General features: G+C 37.4%; 1 long non-coding RNA gene across 1 annotated transcript in view; it reads right to left on the bottom strand.

Annotated features, from left to right (window-relative positions):
- Positions 1-1,864: 1,864 nt before the first annotated feature.
- Positions 1,865-11,283, bottom strand: part of LOC148214960 (uncharacterized) — a 29,422-nt gene continuing 20,003 nt past the window's right edge. The window contains exon 4 of the long non-coding RNA XR_015796891.1: positions 1,865-2,386. This is a non-coding gene — a long non-coding RNA (uncharacterized LOC148214960). The remainder of the gene's footprint in view (positions 2,387-11,283) is intronic.

Here is an 11,283-nt window from a genome sequence, read left to right as displayed (position 1 = left end):
GTTAAAAAATGGACCAATTCAGACTAGGAGTTGTGGAGGATTCTCCAAAATTATCGCTGGGTATTGTTACAGAAGAGGCAATTGAACCGTGACTCGGAATGACTGCTCCGTTCTATAATCCCTCCCCCTCCTCTTTCCTGGTCACATGACCCACAGCAGAGTGTACGCAGCTAGCCTTGTGCTTCCCGATTCACACATGCACAAAAGTATATAGGTACAACACAAAGAGGGAGCAGAAACATACACACACAGACACAGCATGTAACTTTGCTTCACAAAAGAAAATATTGATGCTTTCTATGGCTACTGCTATTAACTGGAATTAATTGGAAAAAATTGCAGAACCAATGCTCTGTGTGCTTTCCCTATCTTGTTACATTCATGTTACCCATACCTTCATATAGACAAGAATAATGCTGGCCATCAACTCAGATGTCCGAAAGTAATGGAGAATAGCGCTATCATTGGATTGGGCCCATTTAATTGTTTATTATATATTGTAAATAAGTAGACATTTTAAAGCATCATACTATAAATTGAAATATAAAATACAAATAATTGAGTGTACAATCAGTTAAAATATAAAATATAAATAATAGACTAAAGCAACATAACAACAGCACATTCAATTTTAAAAGCAAAATGAATGAGAACAGCAAAACCATGGGCATTCATACAGCCATAGAGCATTCAGCGCCTGAAAGATGTTGCTGAATCCTGAACTTCTGGAAGGAAAGTATTCCAAAGACACCACCGCTGTCTTACAAAGATGGCACTTTGTAGTTGAGCACACATAGAGGAGAAACTCTCCAGAGAATCTTAATAATCCAGCTTGTATTAGTGAGGACAATCTGTCAGGTACCCCTGTCCCAAAGTGTTTAGAGCCATATATGTCAACTTGACTTGGCAGTTGCTAAACTTCACCCAGACCTATATATGAAATAGGTGACTTGTAGGCAGAGATTCAGTGACATGGCTCTTGATAAGATAGTTTTATTGCAGATACTAGAAAAGCTGCTAATAAAAATAATAATAATAACAAAACCAGCTTTTGCCAATCATAAATCTCTCTCTCTCTCTCTCTCTCTCTCTCTCATATCTCTCATCTCTCATCTATTTTAGGCCTAAGGGTCAAATTTTACATTTTTCTTCTGCATGTGTGACATAATGGACTGGAAACTGCTTGTTTCTCAGCCGGATGAGGTATTGAGACCTGTACACTATTATTGTAACTGACCAATTTGGTCTCGGCCCCTTTGCTTCAGACCTTGCCTGATCTAGCCTCATAAAGGGTAATTGGCAGCCAGTGCAATTGTTTTAGCAATGGTATAACATGATCAGATGAGCAAATGATATCCTTTCAGATCATAGCAACTTCCCCAAATTTGGATTGGCACTGCACTGAAAAAAAACTTGACAGACCTGAATCAAATTCAAATCACGCAGCTCATCCACCTAGGTCTCAGTGATACATGAGGTTAGGTTAGCTCCCTCATCCACAGTCAAGTAATGAACAAATGAGGCCTTATTATAAGCTGTAGAGAGTCAAGAGGATGACCTTGATAGAGAGAGGGAAGATCTATTACCAAGGCAACAAATAGATACTGCTTTAGCTCAAACAAGGAGGGAGGGTTACGAAAATGTTCCAAAGAGGCCTAATTCACATGAATAGAAAAGAGGGAGGAGGCAAAGCACATTCAGACTTGCAAGATTCTGTTACTACAGCCATTCTTAATAAAAGTAATTTTAGCCTTAAGTAGAGTCTGTTTCTTGGTCTATTCTACCCTGTAGGGCTGACCCAAACCAAAATGTCATTCAGTAGCAGCATCACTAAGAAAGGGTTATCAGAAGTCATCCCAGTAGTTAGCTACAGAGGAGAAGGGGATTGGAAGACATGCTGGCTTGCAACTATCTAAGACTTCTGTCCTGTGGATGACTTCTCCCAGTTCCTCACCTTCCTTGACTGGTGGTCACCTGTATTAGGAGTCTCTATGCCCTTCTCCTCCTACACTCCAGTGACACCATTGCTCTCTAAATATACCATAGGAAAAATGCTATGGAGAATCTACAGCCCATTCATCAAACTTCTGGTTTGTGAATTCAAGGACCGAGGTCCAGTTTCCACCTAGGTTACTGTTCCCTAACACAGTTCTCAACAAAGCAGGGCTGAGTCATTACCACTGTTGCCCTTGGGAAGCCCCAGACTTATTTGAGAGCATTTTCATACATCCCACACTTGTCCTTTCAGAAACCAAAAATCTGTTCCCCCAAGTATAACAATCTACTACTTCCTATATCAGAGGCAGCATACCTCAAGGGAACAGAAGCAGAAGAGTCCTAGTGCATTCTATCTTGTTTGTGGGATTCCCATGGACATCTGGTTAACCTGTGGAAAACCAAGATGGTAGATTAGATCAGCTATTGATCTTAACCAACAAGATTGTCCTTATGCTCTTTGGTTTCGTTTGTGGCTGGGTGTATTATTCTCCTGGTTGGCCAGGATCTATTTTTATATGTATTGTTTTTTTCTTTTTATCTGTAAGCCACCCAGAGGCATCAAGAAGTTGGGTGGCCTCGAAATTGTATAATAAACAATATAAACAGCTCACAGGTGCTTGATCCATTTTTTCCCAGGACTATCTACTCAGTTTGCAAAAGCTCAAGAAGAAACATTTCTTAGCTTCGCTATTTGAGGGAAACACTGGAAATTGAATTAAACCTATACCATTCAAGAGGAAGAATGTGTCCTCTGCTGTGAAACCACAGTTGTTGCTTTGAGTATAATATTAGTTTAACGTAAATTAGCACCAACACACAAATCCTTTGGTTTTCTGCACCATAATTCTGCTATATGTATGTTATATACTCACATACCATCTTCATCTGTCAGTAAGAAAAGATGACTGACTAATAGCAAGCTTTTTAGCCTTAGGAGGATTTGTCTTTCAGAATATTTATTTGCAATTATAAAGCACAGCTTTTTTATTGTATTTGGGTGAGGAGTCTTTATATCATTATGTTTGCAGGATAACAAGCAATAACTAAGTTAAACTGATAAAGTCTTGGTGGGAAGACAAGCAAGCATGGGAAAACACCAGGAGCCCTCTTGACTGGAGAAAACTGAAAGTTCACTTGAAGAAGGGCAGAAAAAGAATGCAAAATATTTGATATCTTAAACTCTGAGCATCAATATTACATCTAAATTTGTACATTGCCTATTTGGATGCTGGACTGGTTACTCTTTTATAAGACAATAACTACTAGTGCTCCGCTCATCAGTTTTGCTAAATGAATCAATGCCTATTTCTAAATGTCTGATCTCCATGTTCTTTCTAAATTTCTGTGAATAAATACACTGATCAGGTTGATTAGAGTTCTGTTTCAGATTATAGTACAAGTAACACATTTTCTAACATAGAGGATATTTCTTGTTAAACTCATTATATAAAACTGTATACATTTATATAACTGTGGGAATACAATATACCTTTTGTTGACCATGAAGAGTAGTGAAGAAGACAATACAGATTTTAGCAATTCTCAAAGTTACAATAGCTTAAAAAAAGAGCCTCCATATTCAGCACAGTAGAAACCTAATTACCATATAAACAAAAAGGATCATCTATCTAGTATTTGTTAAATTTTCTAGGGGATGGCACTGGAAACAAAACAATGAGACCTTAGTCTGATTTGGCTCATATAAACTTCTTTCCAGAAAACCTTCCTTCCCTTTTGTTAATTTCATTCAGATTCCTGAGGATTTACATACACAAATAACTTATTAACAAATGAAATGTTGTCTTGGATAGGACACATTTAGAAACATAGATGCAACAGAGGACCAATCAACTTTTCTTCCACCTTTTCTTCGCATTCCAAGTAAAAATACCCTATTCCACCCTAAAGTAGATTTCCCTCTATGGATTCTAAAAGCAGCAAACATTCTTTAACACTTGCAATGAAAATTTAGGGCAGAATTTAGAGCAAAGTAATGACAGACTGGGGAGAAGGTTAAGACTCCTCACCTCTCCTTCACTCTCAATTCTCTCTCCCAAGGCAATTTTTCACTTGTGCATGTCATCTGTATTACAACATTTCAATTTCTTTATAACTCACTCTTTTCAAATAAAAGTGACAGAACAGTAAGCGCTTTTGTCAAATTCAGTAAAAATCACACCTAAAAATACAGTTAAAGAGGAACATAACTCTACCAACACATAGCAAGATGCTTTAATAGTAATACTTGACAGATTCCAGGTAACATTGAGGAGGGAAAAGGCAGTTACGTGGCCGTTCCAAAACTTTGTCTCCTACTCCTGCATACAATATTATTGATATTAAGCCACAATTCTTGTATATTTTCAGTAACATTTTCTTATCTAGTTAGACAACACATTTAGTTAGAAAGGTTATATACAATACTTCTATGTGTGTATGAGTATTTTGTTTAAACTACTATTAGCTGCTTGATGTGTTGGAGTAGTCACAAAGGTAAAGTGTACACAGGAATGGAGTTATTTTCAAAGCTCTGTCTTTTAGTAAACCTTCCCAGAATGGCACAGAAGTTCTTTTGCACTTCCATTATGTAAAGAGACCCATTCGATAAGTGATTTTAAACACATTCTGAATGTAAATCTTGATATTTGGAGAATGGGGATATAACTTTTACCCAGTGGCCATTTCTTGTCAGTTGAGTGCTGAGAAAATATGATAGTGACAACAGAACTATCTGTGGTGAACCAGCTTTCTTCAATCTGGTGTCTTCCAGATGTATTGAATTACAACCTCATTAAATGCCTTCAGTATTGGAAAAGTCTTTTTCGTTAGCTGCTTTCCTTGAAAGCATTCTGTTTTTTTCCCCCTAGATGATTAGTTCACAACATAATTGTGAAAGAACCAATCACTTCTGTTTTTTCCAACACTCTCTTTGTAAACTCTCTTTCCTGGTGTTGAGAAATACATCTTCAATAGCGGCACTCTGCTCTTTTTTACAACTCTTCAATTAGAAGTCTGTCAGCAAAAATATCATCACTCATCCAGTAGTTCCTGACAGGACACAACTGTTCTCCTTCAAAAGATTAAGGGACTCTTTTTGCTGGTATCATTCACCAGGTAGCACTAGCTAAAATCTCACTTGTTACCAATGATAGATTGTATGTCACAATAAATCTAAGAGGATATGCAGCATATGCATGTACTTGGACTCCCAGCAAATCCTCTTCTTTACTAAGTGGAATGTAACGTTTGTCTACTTTTCATACGTATGCTAGTTCTTATTAGTCATCAAGTTGTGTGGGAAATTATATCTTATACAATATAACAGGAACAACTTCTGTGTGGAGGGAAGGGGAATTAGCTCGTTAAAATGATTAAAATGCATGAAAATATAAATAAAGGTCTATATTAGTCACACTTCAATATGTAGCTTTTTAGATAGATTAAAACACATAGCAGACACTAATTCATATTTGATTCCTAAAGCATTTTGGTCACTAGAGACCCAAATAATACACTGAAGAATTATTAGAGAATGAGCCAAAGTGCCTGCCTCTTGAAGCTTGGTTTCATTTCTGCATATCTGGATCCTTATATGTGGGTACTGTTTCTGAATTCCCAGTGGGATAAGATATGAATTAGGCCAGTTCATCTCTAACAGCCTTCTCCAATGGGTACCCCACCAGATGTGTCAAACATTTTGAAGTAGCCATTCCAATAGTTCTATGCAGCTTCTCACAGTAGCTATAAGCAATTACTGTGGAAAGTCCAAGTTCAAAAAAATTACTGAGACTGATTTCATTTGGGTACTATGACCTTTATAGGCTTAGGGTATATATTTACTGAAAGACTTCTCTGCCAAAAGCTGAGGCAGATAAAAGCCCAAGAGCACAGGAAAATGTAGCAAAAATTCTCCTCTGCAGCCACAGAAAATGGAACTAAAACACAATCATCCTCTCATATATGCCTGTTCTTTTGCTTGGCTTGCTGCTGTAAGGACAAATGATGCAAGAGAAGATGAGGCTAATTATTAGGTTACAATAGCTGGGCTTTATCCAGAGAAATTGTGGAATGGCCTTGCATAAATAAAACAGAATGACAGTCTGATGTGTTCACTTTGTGACAGGGCATAAAAATCACAGGCTAGTGCAAAATAAATAAATAAATAAATAAATAAAACATTAAAAAATGCTGCTTTACTCTCTTGATGCAGGAAGGAAGCATCCCACCTTGTCAGGTTAACCACGGGCAGTGATAATCTGCCCAGAAGCACAGAACAGCGTTAGAGGAAGAATGCATCTGGGCAGTGTTTAAACAATTAATATCTCTGATGAAATGGGTCTGGGTCAACAAAAAGCCTTTGACATGGTATCAATCTCACTACCATGATTGATTAATTGATTGATTATGTGCCATCAGGTTGTTGTCAACTCTTAGTGACCACATAGATACATTTTCTCCATGAAGATCTATCCCAAACCTGGTCTTTCAGATCTTCCAACAGTGCACCCATCACCACTGAAACTGAGTCCATCCACCTTTCTACTGGTCATTCTCTTCTCTTTCCTTCCACCTTTCTCAGCATTATAGCTTTCTCCAGAGAGCTGGGTCTTTGCATAATGTGTCTGAAGTGGATAATATGAGCCTGGTTATTTGTGTCTTGAGTGAGAACCCTGGGTTGATTTGTTCGATGATCTATTTGTTTATTTTCTTGGCTGTTCATGGTATTCTCAGGAGTCTTCTCCAACACAAAAGTTCAAAAGTGTCACCTATTCTGTTTCCTCAAAGAACCTATCCTGCTTCTCTGATGTCCAATATTTGTAATTCCAAGCAGAAGACTCCCATCTACGTCATAGGACACACTGCCACCGTAGGCCATATTTAGAGATGGAGGGAATAGAGTCAACATTTTTATCCTCTTTTGCTTTGTGATTTTGGGAGAGGACCTTTGCGGGAGGGGGGAACTTCTCTATGTTAAGCCAGAGCGTTAAGACACCAATTATTCTGTTTCTTTTTTTCACATTGAAAATGAATAGGAAATTGGGTTGCCTTTGTCAAGTGGCTGGCCACCAAATTCTGATGGCACAAACTTGGGAAGATCTAGGGGCATATAAAAGGGAGGTTGGGGACACAGTTTTCCAATTCATTTTTGTTAAAAGTGTGTTGATTTGATAAAGGAGAAGTGTTGATCCATGTATGCCCATAATTATCAGCATATTCCTATAAACATCTGCTGGATTAGATTATTGTACATAACACTCTTCCTTGAAATGTCTGGAAGAAGACATTATCTCTTCACTTGACTATCCCACAGATTTGGTTAACCTTCACTATACAGTAAATGTACTATATTTTTTAAAAAAGAAAGGAAATTGAACTGCCAACTGCCACACCTTCAGTTGATTGGATACCTAGTAATCAGCTGGACTGTTAATAAAAAAACAAGTAATGTTGTCCGTTGATTTCACAGCACTGACATTGTAAATCATATGCTGCGAGTGGTAAAGATTCTGCTGGTTGTAAAGTGTAAATACAGTTGTAGATTAATTCCAATGTATTTTCAAACAGAACTTCTGTTATGAATTTATTAAATCTGTTAAAATTGAGTAAGATCCATCAGAGGCTGGAATGTATAAAGAAAATAAATTCACCTTGTTTTTACAGAAGTGTGGCTGAGAATAGAATTTGAGTCAAGGAGATTTAAAAATAAATTCCACTTGACATTACTGAAGTCTGTATGGGGAAAATACATAAAATATCCTGGTATTATTTAGCATACATTGATTATGTCCCATAAAGTTGGTGTTGCTTTTAGCAACCACACAGATAGACCCTCTCCATGATGATCTGTCCCCGGCTTAGTCCTTCAGGTCTCCACACAGTGCACCCATTGCCCCTGTAACTGAGTCCATTTACCTTGCTATTGTTTGCCCTCTTCTCTTTCCTTCCCCCTTTCCCAGCATTGTGGACTTCTCAAGGTATAAGGTGTCCAAAATATGCATAATTTGAACCTGGTAATTTGGCCCTTGAGTGAGAACTCTGGATTGATTTGTTTGATGATGATTAGATTTTTATCCTGCTTTCCTTTTTTTTTTTTGCATATAGCTCCAGGTGGTGAACATACCTAATACTCCTACCTCCTATTTTCCCCAGAACAACAACGCTGTGATGTGGATTGGTGATCTATTTGTTTGTTTACTTGGCTATCCATGGAATTCCCAGGAGTCTTTTCCAATATTAAAGTTCAGCAGTGTTGATATTGTTCCTATCCTGCTTCTTCAAAGTCCAACTTTTGCATCCATAGAGGATCACAGCAAAAAGGATTTCCTGCACAATTCTAATCTAATAAAATATTTTACTAGACATCTCACTGCATCTGAATATCTTTTCCAAGGCCTTCATTGTTACCATACCAAATACTAGTCTGTTGGATATTTCTTAATTGATGGTTCCTTTACTATTGATAGTCTATCCTAAAACCCAGACACTATTCACCACTTCACTATCTACATTATAATTAAAACTGGTTGTGGAACCTATTGTCATCAGTTTGGTCTCCATTACTAGAACTCACAGATCATTTGCATTTTCAGTTTTCAGAGTAGTGTCATCAGCATAGCACAGGTTATAGATGTTCCTTCCCCTAATTTTAAAACCATGCTCATCTTCTTCCAATCTATACTCTTTCACTCAACTGTGTTGAGCTTTCCTATGTTCAGGCTTTTTACATCCCATGTTTCTACTGTAATTCTGTCTTTGCAGCTTTGGATTTTCTTTTCCTGAACAGTATCATCAACTAGATGTTTGGAAGGCTTTTAATCCAGCCATGACATAAACATCACCAGTACTCCAAAAGATCCTCAGCTCTTCCTCAAAAACATGTTGAATACCATCCAACTGAACAGTAAGTGGTCCATCATCCAGCATTATATGATCAATTGCTTTGTACTGTCTATCCATATGGTTTTCTTGATAAAATATGGGAATGGTTTACCATTGCCTTCTTCTGCACAGGATGGCATTATGTCTTTGCATTGTTACTAAAGTAATCACCCTCCTCCAGCCCAATATAGTTTGCTTTAGCTGAGCAGCTGGGATGAGTTTCATGCTTTGGGTGAGTCTGCTGTGAGTATATACTTTTGGCATACACTCCTGGCTTTCTTCACTCATTCCTGCCAGGAATACCCCCCCCCCCATGATGTGTCACTATAGCAGGACTTGACTTAATTAGAACAAATAAAAATCTTTTATAAAATCATTCTTTTTCTGTTGTATTTAATCAAGCCTTACGCTCTAATCAGTTGTGATTTTAAGCCTTATCAGCAAGAAAGTGAATGCACTTAAACAATAAAATTATTTAGCATGTTGTTCCTCATTTCTATATTGGCTTAATTTATTTCACAATTTTTGCCACTCCTATTTTTACTGAATTATATTGGTGAATGTCTTCTGCCTGTCCAGTTCAGGTCCTTGGTAGAGGGCAATTTTGCTTGTTTTTGTTGTTAACTCACTTTCAGATGACTAAATATTGGCATATTTTCCCTTAAATTACATGTTTGTTATACATTTCTCCACATACAAACTATGTCACAGCTGGTGAAGCAGGAATCTTGGATTGTTAGGTCAGATAAAGCCATTTTGTAAGCAAGGGACAGATGGCAGAAATGTTCAAGGCCAGGAAATGAATAGCTTTACAGCTGTTGGCTTGAAAAAGCAGGAGGAAGAGGCCCAGAATTCAAACCTTGGGACTAACATATATAAAGGGCAGGATGCTTGGGCTTACATACCTCTTTCATGCATCGTTTCCAAATTCTCAGCAGAACATCTTTTATCAAACCTTCCTGAACCTGCTTGGGGGATGCAGAATGAAGAGGGTATAATATCTCTACCTAGCCTGATGTATTGAGACAAACCTTGATGTACTTTGGGATACACTTTTTTCCCTCTTAAACCCACAGCCAAAACTAGAATTCTGAAGCCAGAATCTATAGGTATTTTTTTTAACGTTTTGAAGATTAACAGAATAGTTTCTTTTCTCTTTCCCATTTCATGAATCATTTGTAGTTGGACAAAAGGAGTTTCCTGCTTTAGCTGATATGCAGAAATAAAATAATTTTTCTATTTCTTTTCTTTTTCAGTCTCTAGGGGCCTAAGGCAGCTTGGTGGTAACCTGGGGATATGGAGGTGCCCACCCAGCCCTTTGGGACAAGGACCTTTAAAGGGTGGGATGACTGGTTAAGCACCATGCAGACAATGCTTCTAGTTTGCCCTCATTTTGCTCCCCCAAACTCTCACACAATTCTGCTGAAAACCAGTGGCTTTGCCAATTAATTCTGATGGTACAATCAGGGGTGCTCTGGGAGGTGAACAAATGGACTCAGAGAAAGCAATACCTGTGATGGATTACTATAGCATTAAACTAGCTTTTTATTTTTAACCTTGAAACTGTGTCCAAAGAACACATTGTTATCCTCTGACTTATTTTTTTTCTTTGTCCAGCACAGTCCTGAACATATTATCCAGTTAATCCACTGACTTCCATAAAACTTTCTGATTCCAGCCATAGTCTCCCATCTTAAGGATTCTGACTGAGACCCTATTGTTTGTGGTGGATTTATTGTCTGAAGGAGTCCCACTATACCCCACTTAAACTGAATATGGGTGGATCACTCTCTCTTGTTTGAATTTTCAATCAACCACCTCAAAACAGAACAGAAAGAAGCAATGTACAAATTGGTAGACAGAAAAGAAAACTAGCACCTGTTTTAAGACAAAAAGAGATTCTGTTTACTTCGTATGAACATATTCATTCCCTCCCTTTCCAGATGAATAAGTGATTTTTTTCAGTTTAGAAGTCTGATAACTGTAAGCATAGATTTATTATGCTCTTGCTAAGAATATATATTTAGGAAATTGCTATGCATATTGTAACACTTCCTTTTTTCTGAGTGCAAAATTCTCTTTGATTTATGATCAGTATAAGATGGGAAAAGTTTACCTTGTTTGTAATACAAAAAAAAAGTACATTAAATACTTTATATCTTTAACTAGAGAAAGATAAATATGTGCTCGGGCACATGCACATACAACCCACCTTAAAACTATGCTTAATCCCTATAGTATGCTTGATCTATAAACTATGTAGGAATTATCCCTTTGTTGGTATAACAACCTCCTTCTTGGGACAATTTATTCCCAGCACCAAAGCTAATGCTTGCAAGAAACATGGAAAATCTCGTAAAGAACATAAATGGGTACAGACCAAAATGCAAAATGAAAGAAGCATAG

Source organism: Python bivittatus, unplaced genomic scaffold, assembly GCF_059951505.1.
Source record: "Python bivittatus isolate LINGU-HERP-01145 unplaced genomic scaffold, Pbiv_v1 ctg000480_np1212, whole genome shotgun sequence".
Lineage (NCBI taxonomy): Eukaryota > Metazoa > Chordata > Lepidosauria > Squamata > Pythonidae > Python > Python bivittatus.
Note: the sequence above shows the minus strand (reverse complement) of the source record. Positions and strands in the feature narration are given on the sequence as shown.